At 37.7% G+C, this 18,460-nt stretch overlaps 1 pseudogene across 1 annotated transcript; it reads left to right on the top strand.

Moving 5' to 3' along the window:
- The first annotated feature begins 12,758 nt into the window (after positions 1-12,758).
- LOC307063220 (heterogeneous nuclear ribonucleoprotein C-like) lies at positions 12,759-13,693 on the top strand (annotated as a pseudogene). The gene has a single exon. The product of its transcript is annotated as a heterogeneous nuclear ribonucleoprotein C-like (transcript).
- Positions 13,694-18,460: the final 4,767 nt, after the last annotated feature.

The following is an 18,460-nucleotide window of genomic DNA, read 5'->3' as shown; positions in this document are numbered from 1 at the left end:
GGAGAAAAACCGTATCATCTCAATAGATGCAGAAAAAGCTTTTGAAAACATTCAACACCCATTTATGATAAAAACCCTCCAGAAAGTAGTCATAGAGTGAACTTACCTCAACATAATAAAGGCCATATATGACAACCCACAGGCAATGTCGTTCTCAATGGTGAAAAACTGAAACCATTTCCTCTAAGATCAGGAACAAGACAAGGATGTCCACTCTCACCACTGTTATTCAACATTGTTTTAGAAGTTTTAGCCAGAGCAATGAGAGAAGAAAAAGAAATAAAAGGAATCCAAAATGGAAACGAAGTAAAGCTGTCACTGTTTGCGGATGACATGATACTACAAATACAGAATCCTAAAGATTCTACCAGAAAACTACTAGAGGTAATCAATTAATTTGGTAAAGTAGCAGGATACAATATTAATGCACAGAAATCTCTTGCATTCCTATATACTAATGATAAAAAATCTGAAAGAGAAATTAAGGAAACACTCCCATTTAACATTGCTACAAAAAGGAATAAAATACCTAGGAATAAACCTACCTAAGGAGACAAAAGACCTTTATGCAGAAAACTATCAGACACTGATGAAAGAAATTTAAGATGATACAAACAGATGGAGAGACATACCATGTTCTTGGATTGGAAGAATTGACATTGTGAAAATGACTATACTCCCCAAAGCAATCTACAGATTCAATGCAATACCTATCAAACTACCAATGGCATTTTTCAGAGAAGTAGAACAAAAAATTTCACAATTTGTATGGAGACTCAAAAGAGCCAAAGCTAAAAAGACACAAAAAAGCCAAATAGCCAAAGCAGTCTTGCGGGAGAAAAACGGAGCAGGAGGAATCAGGCTCACTGACTTCAGACTATACTACAAAGGTACAGTAATCAAGACAGTATGGTACTAGCACAAAAATGGAAATATAGGTCAATGGAACAGGATAGAAAGCCCAGAGGTAAACTCACGCAACTATGGTCCCCTTATTTTTGATAAAGGAGGCAAGAATGTACAATGGAGAAAAGACAGCCTCTTCAATAATTGGTGCTGGGAAAACTGGACAGCTACATGGAAAAGAATGAAATTAGAACACTCCCTAACACTATACACAAAAATAAACTCAAAATGGATTAAAGACCAAAATGTAAGGCCAGACACCATCAAACTCTTAGAGGAAAACATAGGCAGAACACTCTGTGACATAAACCACAACAAGATCTTTTTGACCCACCTCCTAGAGAAACAGAAATAAAAACAAAAATAAACAAATGACTAATGAAACTTAAAAGCTTTTGCACAGCAAAGGAAAACATAAACAAGATAATAAGACAACCCTCAGATTGGGAGAAAATATTTGCAAATGAAGCAACTGACAAAGGATTAATCTCCAACATTTTCAAGTAGCTCATGCAGCTCAATATCAAAAAAACAAACAGCCCAATCCAAAAATGGGCAGAAGACCTAAATAGACAATTCTCCAAAGAAGATATACAGGACTTCCCTGGTGTCAGAGTGGTTAAGAATCTGCCTGCCAATGCAGGGGACACGGGTTCGAGCCCTGGTCTGGGAAGATCCCACATGCCGTGGAACAACTGGACCCGTGAGCCACAATTACTGTGCCTGTGTGTCTGGAGCCTGTTCTCCGCAACAAGAGAGGCTGCGATAGTGAGAGGCCCACGCACCGCGATGAAGAGTGGCTGCCACTTGCCACAACTAGAGAAAGCCCTCACACAGAAACAAAGACCCAACACAGCCATAAATAAATAAATAAATAAATTTAAAAAGAAGATATACGAATTGCCAACAAACATATGAAAGGATGCTCAACATCACAAATCAAAACTACAGTGAGGTATCACCTCACACTAGTCAGAATGGCCATCATCAAAAAATCTACAAAAAATAAATGCTGGAGAGGGTGTGGAGAAAAGGGAACCTTCTTGTGGTGTTGGTGGGAATTTAAATTGATACAGCCACTATGGAGATCAGAATGGAGGTTCCTTAAAAAACTAAAAATAGAACTACCATACCACGCAGCATTCCCACTACTAGGCATATACCCTGAGAGAACCATAATTCAAAAAGAGTCAAATACCACAATGTTCATTGTAGCACTATTTACAATAGCCAGGACATGGAAGCAATCTAAGTGTCCTTCAACAGATGAATGGATAAAGAAGATGTGGCACATATATACAATGGAATATTACTCAGCCATAAAAAGAAACAAAATTGAGTTATTTGTAGTGAGGTGGATGGACCTAGAGTCTGTCAAACGGAGTGAAGTAAGTCAGAAAGAGAAAAACAAATACCGTATGCTAACACATATCTATGGAATCTAAAAACGAAAAAAAAGGTTCTGAAGAACCTAGGGGCAGGAAAGGAATAAAGACACAGACACAGCGAATGGCCTTGAGTACATGTGGAGGGGGAAGGGTAAGCTGGGACAAAGTGAGAGAGTGGCATGGACATATATACACTACCCAATGTAAAATAACTAGCTAGTGGGAAGCAACTGCATGGCACAGGGAGGTCAGCTTTGTGCTCTGTGACCACCTAGAGGGGTGGGGTAGGGAGGGTGGGAGGGAGACACAAGAGGGGGGGGATATGGTGATATATGTATATATATAGCTGATTCACTTTGTTATACAGCAGAAACTAAGACAACATTGTAAAGCAATTATACTCCAATAAAGATGTTAAAAAAAAAAAAAAAAGATTATAGCAATTCTCATTCCTACCAATAACAAGGCTTCTCCCCACATCCTAACCAGCACTGGAGTTGCCAATATCCTTTTCTGAGTAAATGTTCTTGTATTTTATTTTTTCATTAGAGCGTTTGATGTTCCATTACAGAACTCACATTGTATGTCACACAGTGAAAACAAAAACTTTCCCCATCAGAGTTCTCTATAGAGAGAGACAAATGTTCTCTCTTATCTTTGCCCTACACATCTTCTAAGCACAGGGCCTCTATTGCCCCCACCATTCAACTCTGGCTCCAAGTTAATTTTGCTCAGTTGGCTAAAGAAATCCTCAGTTCAAATAACCACCTATTAGAATGGAGCCCCAGGAAATGACCCTTTAGAGGTTTCATGGCTTTTGGGGGTCTCACTCCACACCCTTAGTAATTGCTCAAAATACTTAACCCCATAACCAAAACAATTCTTTTTTCTCCACTTTATTATACATATACTAATTAACACCCTGCCTTGATTCAAAAGGTTTAATATAATTTTTTAAAACACTGTCGATATTGATATGAATCCTGATAAAATGTTTAGAAATATTTCTGTTGGTCTTCATAAAAAATAGAATTATCCTTAAAAATTGAAACTCCTTTTATGGCTTTCTCCTTGTCATACTCAGCAATATAAATATGCTCTGGTATATTTCCTGAAAGTGATCTTAGTGATGTACTAGAGTTTAAAATTTTTAACTAAGATTTCCAAATGTCTTAAATGATTCTAATCTGAAAAACGTTAATTAAACATTTGCTTTTGGTGTTTAAATCAAATATAAAATAGATGTGTAAGTAGATATATTTGATGTAAATAATGTCAACTGAAAATTCTTTAAATTTTAGGGAAGTAGCATACCAAAAAGTGTGGATTTATGAGATGCCTTGAAATTAAATGAGATATTTAAAAATATAAGTGAGCTTATTAGGATTTTTTATGTATATGACTACAATTTCAAAGTAATTTTGCAAAGTAACAAAGAAATCTATAATTATTTTCCCAATAAGTTCTAGAAAATCTAATGAAAACATAATTGAAATGTAAAATTTGCATATAAATTTGGACTTTATATTTCAAAGCTTACAAATATGTTGTAGAAAAGAAAAGTGCTGTTCATTTCAACTTATAACTGCCTATGAGGGCATAAAATCTATGAAAGAACTGAATACAGATGTTTCAACGTCGGTTTGCCTGATTGTTAGCAAGCTAGTAATTTACAGAGTATCCTCTGGTCATTTCATCAGTAATAGGATATACTAGAATTATTAAAGGAACTAGACTTTATAAAGGTATAAGGTTGAATCAAACAGGAACAAAGGATTTCATATTTAGTTTTTCTATAAGAATGTAGAGCCCAAGAATAGTAAATAACCAAAGACACCATTCCCTTTATTGTGAAGTCCATACAATGATGATCTTTCCAAATAGTTTGATTTATCATGAAATATATAGATACAATACTTAAGGGGAAATCTGTTTTCTCCTCTCAGCAACTGATTTCCCCTGTGTTTTAAGGCAAAGACTTGAGTATCCAGTTTCCTCATATGTCATATGAAAAGGATAAATTTGATGCTTTAATGAATAACTTGTGAGGATTATTTAGAGAATACAGCAATGCTTTATAGAATCAAGTGGTACATAATGTAGAGCAGAACTTATTAAGCTTTTAAAACTGCACTGCTTCCTTAAAAATGAACAATGATTTTATTCATAAGCTAGATAGGGAAGAAGACAATAATAGCACCCAAAGTAACAATGAGCAAACTTAGTTCCATTGCAGGCCACATTACCAAGGTATGTGGTTAAGCTTAAAAAAAAAAAAAAAAAAAGTTTATGACCTGCTCTCAGCTCTCAGTCCCTCTGTGAATCAGCTTTATCCTCATGGTTGGCTCCTATCCAGGGAGCAGTTTGAAGCCTGACATGATCAGACCACAGCCTACACAGAAAGAGCAAGCATCTCTCATAGAGATGGATGAGGAAAGGAAGCTCTTTTCCCAGAATTCCCAGTAAACATTTTCTTGCAACTGATTGACCTGAATTGGGTCTCTTCACCTGTCACTGTGGCTAGGAAATGGGACTCACCCAATGGCTTACGCTGACCAGCCCTCACCCCTGGAATTAGCTATATAGGCAATTCTATCCAAACTGAAAGGCTAAGACTGGGGTAGCACTGATCAGTTTGTGACAAGAATATGATTTCTGAGCTCAATATGGAATTAAATAAATATTGTCTATGGCCACTTAAAAATGTATATTTACTTCTATTCTTCACTCTGTCCTTTGAATGTCTTTTTTCTCTAAAATTAACACCCTATTTGGTTAATTCTCATCTTTCCTATTTCTGAACTTTATTTTACTTTGGATGAGCTTTCATGACAGGCAGAATTCTCTCTAAGAGGAAAATATGGTGCTCCCTTCAAATTCATATGTTGGTTTTAAAGTGATTTTATTAAGAGGTGAGACATATGGGAGGTGATTAGGTCATGAGGGTGAAGCCCACTTGAATGGCATTAGTGCTCTTATTAAAGAGTCTCCAGAGAGATCTCTAGCCGCATTTACCATTGAGGACACAGGGTGAAGGCATGGGCTATGAACCAGAAAGAAGTTCATGACCAGAAAATGATCATGCTGGTACCTTGATACTGAACTTCCCAGCCTCCAGAACTGTAAGAAATAAATTTTTGTTATTTATAAGCCACCTGGACTGTGGTATTTTGTCATAGCAGCCCAAAAGGTCTAAGGTAGATGGTATTAATAAACTTTCCAAATCAAGAAATTCACCAAGGATCCTCTGTTACACTTTGGGCACACACAACAAAATTGTCTTGTTGAAAACAAAAATTATTTAAATTTTTGTTTTGCAAGATAAAACATCATATGACTGATTATATGCCTGCATGCCCACCTAAAGACACAAATTAGGCCCCTGTCATCGAAAATAAATACACTAACCTTGTTTTTCTAGTTTCTTTTAACTTTGTTTCTGTGAGAGTTTGTGTTTGGAGGAGTAGTAAATTTAAAGCATATCAACAGTTGTTGAAACCTCTTTTTTGATTTTTCCAAACCTGGTACTGCTTCCCGAACTTTTGACCGCCATCTGCCACCAGGACCCCAACAGCTGCATCTTGCATTGTTACACAGCAGTAAAGACAAAGGCTTATGCAGCACACAATTGGCTACCATAGTGAATGCATGCGGCCCAGTTATACAGTCCATTAAAAAACTCAAACATTTACACCCATATAAGACTTAATGTCTATCATGTTCATGCCACCTCTTCCCTAGCAAAGCCTTGCTGTGATTCACTGCCCCCGCCCCCAGGAAGCCTGGCCTTTATTTACTGCTTCGCATCTGCAGCTTCATTCCTCCAGCAGCCTTCCTCATCAGGATGTCATTGTTGTGCTGCAGGAGTGTGCTGGAATGGAGACACCTCATGACCTTCCACTTGCTTAGAGCCAGTTGGGGAAGCTGCTTGGGAGCTGCTCCCAAGTCCCCAAGACTCTTCCACAAGGATCGTAAATCCACTCCTATTCCTCAGCTGTTTGTTCATATCAAAAACAATAACAAAAATGATGGTCATAAATAGCAATGAACAAGCAGCAAAGCAAGACCCAGGGTGGAACCATTTAGTAATGTATTCGTTCTCATTTAATCATCTACCCACTTAACATATGCAGGAAAATTTAATCATTTCCAGCCTGCGGCTGCTAGACAGCAGCAATGCAGACAGCGGGAGAGTCTTGAAAGCTGTGAAGCCAGTATAAATTTAACAGGTCAAAACAAATATCTTAGCACCTGTTGATCTTTAAAGGCCCTTAGCAACCCATCCGTTTTCCTCCCAAGGGACTTGAAGACAGCCGTTCCTGGATTATTTGGATTTTTCATGGTCTTTTAGCCACTATTCAACAAGTATAATAAAACACCACATCCATTTATTCTAACAGGAATAAAAATCACGGATCAGTGCCTTGTGAGACCAGAATCCCAAACAGAAATGTTTTGTATAAATTCAATACTCATAAAGCTGATTTCTACATATTGATTTTATATGAACTTCAAAGGGCATAAGAAATTACAAAGTAGAATTTTAAAGAAGATACCTACAAGGTGGTATGGACCAATTCCAAAAGATTTCAAAGAGGCTTACTATTTTTGTTTTGCTTTGTTTTGTTTTCCCGCATTCTGGGAAAACAAAGCAGGAACCATTTTTACCCCATTCCAGGACCTCCCATGTGATATTTGAGTGGAACTGGACTTAAAGGACCAGGGAAAGGAAGAGTGTCTTACTAGTCACAGTAATAGGTTTCTTTCCTTTTGGGCCAGGTTTTTTCTTATCCTAATAACAGCAGCAGCACTAATGACATCAACAATAGCTAAGGCGTATTGGGCACTGAGGTTTCATGCTGGGCATCCTGCCAGCATACATATCACCTTTATGGATACCTTCTGTCTTAAATCTCATCACAACCTTGTGATGCAGTTATTTCCATTGCCCTCATTTTATAGAGGAGGTAATTTAGGTAAAGATAGGTTAAATAACTTCCTCAAGTTCACAGGGCTGGTAAATGGCAGGGCTGGGATTTGGATCCAAGTCCCTCCCACCAGCCCCACTCCTGAGTCCAGAGTGCATCTTCTTCCACTGGCAATATCCACCTTATACTAATATTTTTGTGTCTTTCTCTGATGATGAAATTAGCATCAGGGTTATCTCCTGATATGGAAAGACTTTCTTTGGGAAGTAACAGTTTTTACTGGCAGATCTCATTATTTTCAGCTCTCCCAATGTGTCTTGTTAAAACACTCTCCAGAATATCAGAAAAAAAGCCTATATTTAAGGACTTTCTGTCAGATTAGGTATATTAAAAGTAAAATGGCAAGAGTGTTTGAAAACATTCCTTTGGCATTCTTCTTGTTTTCATCTTAGGACCATGTAAAGTCATTTCTAAATAAGAATAAATAAATGAGGAAATAATTGATTCCAAGTTTGTCTTTCTCCTCACGATTAGATGACAGGTTTAGTTGCTTAATACTGTGCCTGGTTCTTGATTGTAAAAATGTTGTTCTCCGAGAGGAATGAAGAAGAGACACTGCTCATTTAAAGCTTTCAGTACCTTTTCCTGTTCCTGGAGATGGATTCAGAATCTTTCTTTCAACATGGCAGAGAGAGTATAGTGGTCAAAGGCAGTGCCTGCTTAAAAGTAACCTATAATATGTTCTTAGGTTAAGTCCTTTCCTTTACTTTAGAACAGACAACTTTGAATGAGGCATTTTAGGCATGTAGACATGTATTTTGCCCAGAGACAGAAAGTACGGGTATCCTTGGTAGAATTGGAATTTTCTGAGCCTTTTTTTTCCAACATAAATTTAAACTAATGTCCCAAACATTGCAGTCTTTAAGACTGAATGATTCAGGTTGTGGAGATTGCACTGCAAAACACAGGACACCTTACTCTACAGATGGAGTTGAGTATGTTTCCGGATGATATGCAAGTTTGTGTTCTAATGCATTCCAGGAAATCAGGAGTCCAAACTCCAAGGCACAATGTGGGACATGATCAAAGTGTCTCCTATAGGAAAAAGAGAAGTCAGACCTTTCTCCTAATACAGAGTTTATGAGAAAGATAGCTAATAGACGACTCTTGTGAAGGTCATGGCAAATAGACCTTCAGAGGAAGTGAATTTCATGTTTTCTCATTGCAATTGCCTTATGTTATCCTCAAGTCTTGTAATTAAGAAATGTTACTTTTACTTCAGATTAATTTTTTTGAAAACCTGTTTCCAAGCTTAGGTAAAGTAGAATCCCAGAAAAGTTACAAGTCAGAACTGCCTAGGGCAGTTTTCTGGGACCAGAGATGGCAAGCAACAACAAGTTGAAAGGGAACAGATCATTCCTGGGAATTGTCCAAATATACTTTTCCTGTATATTACAGGGATATTATCTTCTAAGTGGCATATATCAGATGATTCAGGGAGAAAACTGGGCAGAGCTTGAAGCTGTGCTTTCCAAATGAGTTGCCGATTCTGTAAAGGAAATCTATTGTCATCTGCTCTAGATTATCTTGCTGTGACAACAAAGCCTAAAGCTGGCTGGAGAAGAGGCCGTGAAAGGGGAAGTGAGAGTATGGTATCCTCTTTTCCAGATCTGGGAGGCTCTCTTTCTACTGGTCTTAAAGGGAATTCATCAATGAGTATTAATAACACCTTGTATTTTTATAAATTATTAAACTATAAATTTTAAAAAGCTAGTATTTGCTTTTAGACTCACTACGTATAGCTACTGTACTAAGTGCTTTACACCAATTATTTAAACTCCAGAGCAACCTCGTGAGGGAGACACCATCATTATCCCCATTTTACAGATGGGGGAACTGAGGCTCAGAGATGTTAACTAATGTGCCCAAGGTCACACAGCCAAGAAGTAGTGGAATCAGTTTGACTCCAGAGTGTGATCTCATTCTCACTATATACTACACTGCCTCTTGCTTCACAAAGCATTTCTCAACCTAGAAAATGTGTTTGATCGGCCTGTAAGGTAAATAAGAAATATGTGGTCATTTTCCATTTTTCATAAAAGGACACTGATGTTCAGAAAAGTTATATTACTTATCCTGGCTTGCCTATTGAATTGTTGGCAGAGGAGGGACCAGAACCCTATTCTCTTGACTCCTGGTTCTATGTTTTTGCCATTCCTTCACAACTAAAGGCAGCAACATTAATTAGGTACTTACGTAACTGTAATCATTCTGCTGGTTCATATAGAGGAGAATTAAAGAAAACATGGTCTTGACACACAAGAAACTTAAAATCTCACCACAGATATGAAATTATCTCTTTTTCCCACAAAAATTTTTTAACATCTTTATTGGAGTATAATTGCTTTACAATGGTGTGTTAGTTTCTGCTGTATAACAAAGTGAATCAGCCATTCGTATATGTATATCCCCATATCCCCTCCCTCTTGTGCCTCCCTACGAACAGTCTAATCATGCCAGACACTGTTCTAGGTGCTGGGAATAATTGATGATAAGATGCAGTTGCTTCCCTTTCAGAACTCATAGTGCAAGGAAGGAGGTGAGCATAAGAATAATTTCAATACCATGCAATAGAGACTGTAGAGAGACAGAAGTTCTTTACTCTCCCTCGCTAGTGTAGGGTATCTACGAAATCTTCACAGGAGAGGTAATACAAGAAGCACATTTAGATTGATAACTAGGAATTTTCCAGTTGAGAAAGGTGGGGAGTACATCCTATGATGGGAATTGCATCTGTGAAGGCCTGGAGGAAGACAAGAACCAGCACAGCCTATTTGGAGAGTGAATCAATACTAGTGAAATATGACCTGCTTAGGACCAAATGGAAAGAGGTGGGGCTGGGAAAGGTGGACGTAGGCCAGGCTGTGAAGAGCCTTCATTAACCTGTTACAAAGGTCAATGAAGAATAGCAGGTTGTCAAGAGAAAATGATGCAAATTCAAGAAAGGATGAGGTGTGTGGGGTTTGTAGGAAAGATTCCTTTCTAATATCCACAGTATATTCCCAAAATACAAAGTTGCTGATTTTTAAAAATTGTCACCAGGCAAATCATTGCACTCTGACCAGAAACAACTGGCCAATGGGTCTGAGTCATCAGGATTGTCGTAATCCACATCTATGAATGTTTTCCAGGATTATATTGTGATGTCTACATTTGAACTAATTTGCTACTTCACCATCTGTTTAAAAATGATCCTCACAGGTGGCTGGCTGCCAGTCAGATGCCACACATTTTGTCATGCACAATGCAAGTTGTTTTGTTTTGTTTTGTTTTTTAAAAAAAAGCTCTTAAGAGTGTGTATGTCTGTGTGTTTGTATAAGGAAGTGAAAATAATTATTAAAAAAACCCAAGGTGGATTACTTTTATTAATATGTGTGGAATGATATGGCAGTGCAGTGGTAATAGGGACGTAAGCAGAAAAAGGTCTGCAAGAATGTTTGCAATTAAGAAAGGACAGGTAAATTAGCATTCTCTATTCTGATTGCTACAAATGCCTTACCTACCCTCATTTTCTGCCTCAGAAAAGCAATTAGAAGCCTGGATATTAGTAGACATTGTATTTTATTTGGCTCTTTTGTATGATGTGAAGAAATCAAGAGGTTTGTGTATGTGCATGTATATGCAAACATGCATGCAAGCATATTTATATGTGTGTGTGTGTGTGTGTGTGTGTGCAGTTAAAAGTGCTGGCCTGACATGAAAAGATGCTCAAAGTTGCTAATTATTAGAGAAATGCAAATCAAAATTACAATGAGGTACCACCTCACACCAGTCAGAATGGCCATAATTAAAAAGTCTACAAACATTGTAAATCAAATATACCTCAATAATTTTTTTTAAGTCTACGAATAACAAATGATGGAGAGGATGTGCAGAAAAGGGAACCCTCCTACACTGTTGGTGAGAATGTAAGTTGGTGCAGCCACTATGGAAAACAGTATGGAGGTTCCTCAGAAAACTAAAAATAGAATTACTGTACGATCCAGCAATCCCACTCCTGGGCATGTATCTGGACAAAACTATAATTCAAAAAGATGTATGCACCCTTATGTTCATAGCAGCACAGTAGCCAAGACATAGAAAAAAACTTAATGTCTATCGACAGCAGAATAGATAAAGAAGATGTAGTACATGTATACAAAGGAATACTACTCAGCCATAAAAAAGAACAAAATAATGCCATTTGCAGCAACACTGATGCAACTAGAGATTATCATACTAAGTGAAGTAAATCAGACAAAGACAAATATCATATGATATCACTTATATGTGGAATCTGAAAAAATGAACCTATTTACAAAACAGAAATTGAGTCACAGATGTAGAAAATAAACTTATGGTTACCAAGGGGAAAAGATGGGGAGGGATAAATTGGAAGATTGGGATTGACATATGCACACTACTACATATAAAATAGGTAACTAATAAGAACCTACTGTATAGCACAGGGAACTCTATTCAATACTATTCTGTAATGACCTATGTGGGAACAGAATCTAAAAAAGAGTGGATATATGTATATGTATAACTGACTCACTTTGTTGTACAGCAGAAACTAACAAAACACTGTAAATCAACTATACTCCAATTTAAAAATTAATTAAAAATATGTGGAATCTAAAATATGACACAAACGAACCTATATATGGAACAGAAGCAGACTCATGGACATAGAGAACAGAGTCGTGGTCACCAAGGGGGAGGGGTTTGGGGGAGGGATGGAGTGGGAGTTTGGGGTGAGCAGATGTAAGCTTTTATATAGAGAATGGATAAACACAAGGTCCTACTCTCTACCACAGGGAACTATATTCAATGTCCTGGGATAAGTCATAATGGAAAAGAATATTTTAAAAAGAATGTGTATATATATATATATATATATATATATATATATATATATATATATATATATATATGTATAACTGAATCACTTTGCTGTACAGCAGTAATTACCATAACATTGTAAATCAACTACACTTCAATTAAATAAATAAATAAATCCTCATTACAATTAAAATAAAAAAAAAGCGTTGGCCTGAAAATTCCACTGGTCGACAGATTTTTGTAGAATTTTTCTGCCCACCACACCAGCTAAAGACTAATTAGAATGTTGAATATAACAAAATGCTCCACTTTCACAGAAAAGGAAAGCGTATAGCAACCTAACACTTATTACAGTAGTTCTCCCTTATCTGATGTTTTGATTTCCATAGTTTCAGTTACTTGAGGTCAACAGTGGCCTGAAAATATTAAATGGAAAATTCCAGAAATAAACAATTCCTGAGAGGAGACTTGGGGGCCATTTTGTGAAAAGGTGAAGACTGAACAGTTGTGGCATGTTGCCAACCTCGAGCAGCAGTTGGCTTCTCCATGTAGAACCCGGGAGTAGGAGATTCAGAACCGAATCTCTTCTCCCTCCCATTCCCGTGAGATGTTTTTTGATCTTCAGCTACATTTTTCAGCTTTGTGAGGCACCTTACCATCAAAGACAATGGCCAGCAATGTTACCAACAAGATGGATCCTCACTCCATGAACTCTCGTGTATTCATTGGGAATCTGAATACTCTTGTGGTCAAGAAATCTGATGTGGAGGCAATCTTCTTGAAATATGGCAAAATTGTGGGTTGCTCTGTTCATAAAGGCTTTGCCTTCATTCAATATCTTAATGAGAGAAATGCCTGGGCTGCTGTGGCAGAAGAGGATAGCAGAATGACTGCTGCCAGGTTTTAGATACTAATCTGGCCACAGAGCCAAAAGTGAACCAAGAAAAAGCAGGTATGAAACGATCTGCAGCAGAGACGTATGGGTCAGTACCAGAACACCCTTCTCCGTCCCCACTACTCAGCTCCCCTTTTGACTTGGACTATGACTTTCAACAGGATTATTATGACAGAATGTACAGTTACCCAGCACGTGTTCCTCCTCTTCCTACTGCTCGGGCTGTAGTGCCCTCAAAACGCCAGTGTGTATCAGGAAACACCTCACAAAGGGGCAAAAGTGGCTTCAATTCTAAGAGTGGACAGCGGGGATCTTCTTCTAAGTCTGGAAAGTTGAAAGGAGATGACCTTCAGACCATTAAGAAGGAGTTGATCCAGATAAAACAAAAAGTGGATTCTCTACTGGAAAGCCTGGAAAAAATCGAAAAGGAACAGAGCAAACAAGGAGTAGAGATGAAGAATGATAAGTCAGTAGAGGAGGAGAGCAGCAGATCCCTGAAGAAAGATGAGACTAAGGTGAAGATGGAGTCTGAGGGGATGCAGATGACTCTGCTGAGGCGGGGGACCTACTGGACGATGATGATAATGAAGATCGGGGGGGATGACCAGCTGAAGTTGACCAAGGATGATGAAAAAGAGGCTGAGGATGAAGAGGATGACAGAGACAGCGCCAATGTTGAGGATGACTCTTAAGCACCTAGTGGGGTTCAGAAATCTTGTCCCATTATTTCTTTACCTAGGTGCTTTTCTCAGATCAAAATTTTCACCAGATCCTCTCCTCTAGTATCTTCAGCACATGCTCACTGTTCTCCCCATCCTTGTCCTTCCCATGTTCATTAATTCACATTGCCCTGCGCCTAGTCCCGTTTTCACTTCCTTGGATGCTCCTAGTAGTTATGTTGAGTCTTACCCTGTAATTTTTGCTTTTACTTTTGATACCTCTTTATGACTTAACAATAAAAAGGATGTATGTTTTTTATCAACTGTCTCCAAAATAATCTCTCGTTATGCAGGAAGTACAGTTCTTTCCATTCATACATGAGTTCAGTAGTTGCTTTCCTAACTACAAAGGCAATCTCATTAATTGAGTAGCACCTGAGAGCAGCTTTGAATTAGAGGTATGCATGTTATACCCCGCATAAGAGTGCTGTGTGCGGCTGTTCAACACAAATGTAACAATGTGTTTTTGTGAATGAGAGTTGGCATGTCAGATGCATCCTCTAGAAAAATAATTAGTGTAATAGTCTTTAAGATTTGTTTTCTAAAGTTGATACGGTGGGTTTTTTTGTGAACAGCCTGATGTTTGGGAACTTTTTTTCTCAAAATAAACAAGCTCTCATTAAACCAGGAATTTGGAGAAAAAATAACACCCTGTTTTGTTTTGTTTTGTTTCTGCAGTATGCGGGCCTCTCACTGTTGTGGCCTCTCCCGTTGCGGAGCACAGGCTCCGGACGCACAGACTCAGCAGCCATGGCTCATGGGCCCAGCCGCTCCGTGGCATGTGGGATGTTCCTGGACTGGGGCACGAACCCGTGTCCCCTACATCGGCAGGTGGACTCTCAACCACTGCGCCACCAGGGAAGCCCGTGCTTTTTTTATTTTTGTATTTTGTAATTGTTTACTTCAAATTCTTTGTTTCACAGCGGCCACCACAAAACCCCTAGAATATAATAGATATATTTTTCTTTGAGTCATAATTATTATGCATACCAACATACACTACTCAAATTATGTTTCATTGGCGTGGGTTTTGAATTACGGAGACAAGTAACTTCGATGTGAAGTGGAGATTCTTTCGCAAAAATGGCTTTTAGATCCTAATGAAAAAGTTTGGGAACTGCGTTAAGCCTTTTCTTCAATGCTTCGTGGTCCAAGTGACACCTTTTTTGAGATTTTTTTTGCTGTGTGCTGAACTGTTTCATCCTTAAATAGAAAGAGGCTCAAACATGTCAAGATTTTAGGAAAAGTGAAACAACTGGAGAATAAAACCTGTATTTTCTTCCCCCCCAAAAAAGCAATTCCTAAGTTTAAGATGTTTTGCCATTCTGAATAGCATAATGAAAGCTCATGCCCTCCTACTCCTTCCCACCCTGGATATGAATCATCTCTTTGTTCACTGGATCCCACCCTTTAGTTACTTAGTAGCCATCTAGGTTAGCAGATCAACTGTCATGGCATCGCAGCGCTTGTGTTCAGGTTACATTTATTTTACTTAATAATGGCTCCAAACACAAGAATAGTGATTCTGGCAATCTGGATATGCCAAAGAGAAGCGGTAAAATGCTTCCTTTAAGTAAAAGGGTAAAAGCTCCCTATTTTATAGGAAAGAAAAATAAAACCATATGCTGAGGTTGCTAAGATCTAAGGTAATTGTGAAGAAGGAAAAAGAAATGCATGCTAGTTATGCTGTCCTACCTCAAACTGCAAAAGTTATAGTCACAATGCATGATAAGTGTTTAATTAAGATGGAAAAGATATTTTGAGAGAGAGAAACCACATTCACACAACTTTTATTACAGTATATTATCATAATTGTTCTATTTTATTATTGTTGTTAGTCTTTCACTATGCCTAATTTATAAATTAAGTTTTATCATAAGTAGAGAAAAACGTAGTATAGATAGTGTCAGTACTAGCCACAGTTTCAGGCATCCACCAGGGAAATGTACCCCCCACAGATAAGGGGGACTACTGTATACGTAATGATTGGTAAGGGGGAAAAATGTCAGTGAAGAAATCTTATTTGGTAGAGTGAAGTACAGGAATTAGCCTTGATTATTTCTGGAATGTGAACTAACCCGGGAAAGGAGACCCTATTTCCTGATTTAGGGTTTTCCATGGTCAGTCGCTCACTGTGACCTCATGGACAATAAATGATTTTTGTTTTCTTCAGAAAAGAACAAGTAGGTGGTTGATTTAGAGGCTGTTGGACTGGTTCAATTTTCAAAACAAGTGATTTATTGTGGATCTTTCAGAATTGCTCTTTTAATAAGTTATGTTTTGTTTTTAAGGAAAAGCAATGATAACTGGGATTTGTGATCCTCTGGCCAAGTGGAGGAAAGTTATCAAAGGATAAGCAACACCGGCTTTCTTTATCCTATTTTTGCCTAGAAGAAGAAAAATGTTTCAAATCCTGCTGAAATCTAACAAGGACACAGAGCTACACTGTTATTTGTTCCCATTGAAGGTCAGTCTGCAACAAGCTTGTGGCACCCAGGAAGAAATGCAGTTCTGTTTAGGGATTGTATCTGGTAATTACACTATCCTTAAATCTATGCCTGAGTTGTAAATCGAGAAGAAAACCTTCCGGCAGCCACCCCATGATCCTTTTTAAAAAGGCAATTTCAAAAAGTTCAAGAACCTTCAAGGTGCAGGCAATTCTTTGATATTTATGATGATTGTGATTAAAAGTCATTAGATTTAATTATGTGGAAATAAAGATTCTTCCTTTGGAAAAAAATGAAACTAAGTAAAATCATTCATCATGAGTACTTTGTCGTGAATGTATTTGTGAATATGTATAAAACAGGGTGGCTGTACCAAATGCTTTTCCCCTACAGGCTGCTTTTCACTATTTCTTTTTATATTTATTTATTTATTTATTCATCTTTGGCTGAATTGGGTCTTCGTTGCTGCGCGCAGGCTTTCTCTAGTTGCAGCGAGCGGGGGCTACTCTTCCTTGCGGTGCACGGGCTTCTCATTGCAGTAGCTTCTCTTGTTGCAGAGCACAGGCTCTAGGCGCACGGGCTCAGTAGTTGTGGCACACGGGCTTAGTTGCTCTGCGGCATGTGGGATTTTCCTGGACCAGGGCTCGAATCCATGTTCCCTGCCTTGGCAGGCGGATTCTTAACCACTGCGCCAACAGGGAATCCCTGCTTTTTACTATCTTTATGAAAGAAAACGAAACCAAGTGATTTTTAGGGATAAGTAAATGCATTTAAAAATTTTTTACCTCAGGGTTTGGAAATTAAATAAGTAAATTTTATTTCAACCTCCTTAAATTCTTAGGAAGTGTTGAAACATACTAAGGGGAGCTATATTTAAATACTGCAGGAAATAACAAAAGCAAGTGTATCTTCTCAATGGACTTTGCTCATTGAGTGTTTTCTAGCAGTTACTAAAACTGCTAACATGGTACAGTGAACCAAGGATAATAAATACCTTCATGCATAACACCTCTCCCCTTTCCCTCACTCATGCAAATATTGTTAATCAGTCATAGTACTCATTTATGGTAAGTCTGGACATTACTTCGACACTCTTCTCAACAAAATATGTCAGACTGTCAATACCAAGTCACTGAAGCTAGAACTTGTGATAAAATAAATTTGCCTCTCTGTACCAGACCCTGCATGAACTTGAGTCATTTCCTCTACTGCAAGTGAATGTATATACCATAAGTTGTAGAGACTAAAGGAAGAACTGAGAGTATTCATTTTGATGGTAAAATAGACCTTCAGATTGAGCAGTGGAATGGCTATTTTTCTGTAGGTGGTGAGTCTGTCTCTGTTCTTCAATTCCATTCCTTCGAGTACAAGCCCATTTCATTAGTCACTTCTGTATCCTTCCTCTGGCCTCTCTTTACTCCACATTCTTTCACCTTAATTGTTTACAGAAGGACTAGAATTCCAAGTTCTGCCATTCCTTAGAAATATGAGTGGCCCCAGAACAAAACTGAGCAAATTTGAAAAGTCATAAAAATTCCACAATTCTGTGGTCCATATTTTGTAATAATTTACTGGATGAAATTTAAAATGAAAAGTATATCACATTTACTTAGCATTAGAGCTTAGCTAGAGCCATTTTGTATACTTGTTGAAGTTGCTAATATTGTAATATGATTTAGGGACTCATACTTGTGTACAAAGGCAGGGGAAAGTTCCTATAACATTGTTTTCAAGATATTTTCCAATAGATATTTTACTTAACACTTTGAAGATGGAAAAACCTCTTCTAGTCAAACAGCAGGTATCTGAAAATCGAGTTTCATACATAGGGCATCTCTAGGCTATGGAAAGGAAAGTAGCACTTCACTAGTACCATTTATTTATTATATTGATTATCTGGTAAATTTGGCAAAATGCCTTTATCTTAAAAATCTTAAGAAGTTTTGCTTCTTCAAGTCTGTATAAGAAGAGAGTCTCTCCACAAGAGGTTCAGAAATCCTGTGTGTGCTGCCCTGACTACATTGCATGATGCAACAAGAAGAGAGAAATAGAATTGTAGCCAAAAAAATTTAGTCTCTAAAGAATTTCTAGGTTATAACTGATATGGAAGAAGTTGAGTTTGTTTCATTGTTTTTCCCATTATTAATTTATGTTGAAGTAGAAGACTTTTTGTTAGAGAGATTCATTTTTCTTCATGTCAAACCTCCTGTTTGCCTGGTCTTTTAATGTATTGTTATCATTTGTATCCATAATAACTCAAAATATTTTATGTATCTCCATAAATATATTACAT

The sequence above is a fragment of the Hyperoodon ampullatus genome (assembly GCF_949752795.1).
Source record: "Hyperoodon ampullatus genome assembly, chromosome: 1".
In the NCBI taxonomy this organism is placed as follows: Eukaryota; Metazoa; Chordata; class Mammalia; order Artiodactyla; family Ziphiidae; genus Hyperoodon; species Hyperoodon ampullatus.
Note: the sequence above shows the minus strand (reverse complement) of the source record. Positions and strands in the feature narration are given on the sequence as shown.